The sequence below is a fragment of the Crocuta crocuta genome, unplaced genomic scaffold, assembly GCF_008692635.1.
Source record: "Crocuta crocuta isolate KB4526 unplaced genomic scaffold, BGI_CrCroc_1.0 scaffold1133, whole genome shotgun sequence".
NCBI lineage: Eukaryota > Metazoa > Chordata > Mammalia > Carnivora > Hyaenidae > Crocuta > Crocuta crocuta.
In genome coordinates this window covers 1,057,462-1,061,173 of record NW_027530366.1, presented here as the reverse complement: position 1 = coordinate 1,061,173, position 3,712 = coordinate 1,057,462, and positions in this window count along the sequence as shown.

The window sequence follows — 3,712 nt, the reverse complement described above, 5'->3', positions numbered from 1 at the left end:
ATAAACAGGAAGATGATCACTCCGCTAGTCATTCTCATAGCCCGGCTTTATCCAAAAAGTTAGGTCAGAGGAAGTTATCAACCTTATCCAAAACTCCCCAGGGAAATATTTCTAGGCAAGTAAATTTCCTTGATGCTATACTGATAGTCCATAAATGTGAACTGAACTTTTGCAAATAAAATGGCAGGCAGTTCTGCCCAAATATCACCTATTCCCAAATTTGGCTGCCTTTATCTGTTCACTAATTCCTGCCCTTACATACTGAAATTCACCACATGCAGCAGCCTTCATTTTAAAGTCATTTTTTAAAGGTTCACAATAATGACAAATACTGATCTTACATATGGGTTTAACTTGTTTTTATTAATAAGTAATATAAATCCAGTTTGAAATTTAAAAGTACAAATGCTGTGGTGAAAAGTAAGCCTCTTCACCTCTCCTCTCCCAGATGCTAGCTGGTTCTCCTCTCTAGAAGTAATCTCATTTACCACTGGATTGAGTGTCCTTCCTGAAATACTCTATGGCTTCCCTCAAAATTGAATATCTTCCCTCAAAAAGGCAGAAAACAGAGAGGAAGAGATGGAGGGAGGGGAGAACGGAAGGAGAGACAGAGAACGCAAGCATGCTATTTGACAGATACCATTTCCTGGAGCCGGTGACTTGGTCAGTTTCTATGGTTGCATTTGTAGCTTCAAATAGAGTCAGTCCTCATTTTAAACAATGCTTTTTGTCAAATGAATGTCAATGCTAAATGCCAAAAAGTGAGCACCACAGTGGGAGGAAATTGCCTACCTTAGTGGTTCAAAGCCTGCTGACCAAAATACATTAAAAATGCTCAAGCTAGTAGCTACAGTCCTTGGAGATGGAACCACCTAAATATAAAGAAATATATGAAAGTACCAAAAGTAAAAATGCACTGCCTCACTTGCAATCAAAGAAAATGCAAATTAGAGTAAACTGAAGGTACTACAATATACCTTCCGGAGAAGAAACAAGGAATAAAATGATAAAAGCCAGTGTTGTCCAGAATGTAGGGGAAAAATTACATTTACACTCTACAGTGCTGATGGTTCCACAAATTTGATCTTTCTGAAAAGCAATCTAACAATAAGTAAGACAAGTGATTGTTCTGTCTATACTTTTGGATATGATAACTCCACCTTGGGGAATGTGGTCCAAGGGAATACAGAAGGAAAAATTTTAAAAGGACTCTGTATAAAAATGTTCATAACAGTACTATTGATTATGATGAAAAATCAAAACAATCCAAGTGGGGGAAATGGTGCGGTGTATTAACAGAAAGAATGCCATACAGACACTGAAAATGACAAGGAGAGTGATAACATAAATAGAAGTATACATTTGAAAAAAAATCAGCTTGCAAAATAAGATGTGTACTCTGATAACAACCACAGAGCATACTTTACAATTTGGCAATCATATGGCATACTAATAAATAATCTGAAGAAGTTAGAGATTTAATAATCATGAGGGCTTTTTGCTGTTATTAGCTACTTGCTAATAAATGCCTTTCTCTTGAAGAAACATCATCATAATCACCATCACTTCTTAAGTCATTTCTAACCCTATCCTAAACCAAATGGAATGACATCTAATACCTCAATTTCTTGTGAGGCATGAAAAAAAAGAAAACATCAGCTGAGACTTTTTTAAAAGGCTTCTTTAAAAAGGCTAGGTCACCTCCAATCATCCCCAAGGTACTGTTCTAAACACTAATCTGGCAAAAGGTATTCAAATTTTTTACTGAAGTTTATTGTAGAGAGTACACTGGCCTTAAATATAAAATTACAACAGCCATATATTTGTGTGATACACATACACTCTAGAGTAATTTAATTAACATATGTCATACAGCTTTGCTCCTTTATAGGACATAACACATAAGATCAGTATTTTTAATGATTTGTCTAGGGACCAATGTATCTTTGATGACATACTATTGGTCATACTTAACTTATAGACTACCAAATGCTTATTGCAAATGTAATTATAAATTATTTCCTATTGAAAAATATGACCTGCTCTTATCTATTTTGTGACGCAATTTCCAGTAACACTTGCAGAAATCAGGAGCCACTCATTTAGTAAAGAAAGAAATGCTAGGTTAAATCCTACTGCAAATAATTACACCCAAAATATGTCTTCTAAGTTGACATTTTCAGATAAAAGACATCAGGAAACGTTTAACTTTATTCTTTGGTCCTAACAGCACAGCATAGAGCACTTTATACTTCACTCAAATACCACTTAGACAACGACCAGGTTATTCCTTTCAAAGAACTTCAGAACATGTTTACAGAAGGTATGTCCTGTGCCAGATAAAGATTATTTCCATTTTAGGATTCACTGAATTCATAAATTGCTGAGAAAGATACTTATCAGGCACATGGCCCAAAAGGTTAGAGGAAGCAAAAAGGGACTGACAAACTAGGGTGTTAATTAGGCCGCATGAAAGAAATAATGATATAGCAAAAACCAAAAACCAAAACCAAACAAAACATTCTTAATGAGCACTTCATTCAATGTGGCTGTTTAGCCTGGAGATCACTGGAAATTTGTCCACCAGAGAATTCCAACTGTCTTTTGTGAAGTGAATCCATGAAAGGAACAAGTAAACATTCACTGTTCCCAAAGATCAACTAACACCAATTGCTAGCAGGGTGTATACGTGCCTCTCAGATTTCTGACTACAGGGAACATAACTGACAAATGGCCACAGCTGCTGAGCTCTGAAATCCAGTGCTGTAGTAGCTGAAATCCATTATCCCTGCATGTTCACCAAGGCCAAACTTCCCACAGACTGCTGCCAATGACTGAATGTGGCAGAGATATTAAGACAGGCCATTCCTGTGAGACACAGGACTCCTTTAACAGGTGACTTGGGGTCAGGGATGCTGCCAGGTAAGAACTCCAGCCTGACAAAGGATAGCAAGGAGTGGCTCTGACACTACTTCACAGGTGTAGAAAGTAGACAGGGAGACTTAATGGGTTAAAACAAGACAGTTTATTACAGCACAGCAAACAGCATAAGCATGAGTATCAGCAAAGCTTTGCCAGCTCCCATCCCAAGTCCTGCAGGACAATGTAATGGGCTCAGATGGGACACTACTCATGCAGTGGGTTGCATCACAGCTAAGGAACCCAAGGTCAAGGCCCCAAAACAAACCAGTGCCCCTCCCCTGGGAATCAACCAGTTCAACGGTAAGTCACATTGTGGTCACCTTGACCTGCACAAGTGGCTTGGTATTAGGGAGACCCAATGAGCATTGCTTTAAAAACCTTCACCAAGAATGTGCAAGGATGCTCACAACCCACAGTGGACTGCCTCTCCCAACAGACACACTTGTTTTGCCAAGATGGTCTTAGAATTGCACCATATAGTCCAAGATCTTTCCTACCTACCACCCCTCTTTCCTTCCCTCTCTCCTGCATCTAGGCTGTCCAACAGCTCTCCTGGGCTCCTCTGGCCCCCACTCATTTTCCTTCACAGATGTTTTCCCTAGTAAATCTCTTATATGCCTAATCCCATATTGGCATCTGCTTCTAGAGAACTCAAACTAGCACAAATGGTGCCACTGGTGGTCCAAGAAAACAGGCTGTGATAAGGTGGGGTTCCGGGACTGCATCAGTCATTGGCGGGTAAACAAGTCTGTGGTGATTCAGACTTTGAAATATATGAGAGGAGAAAGGC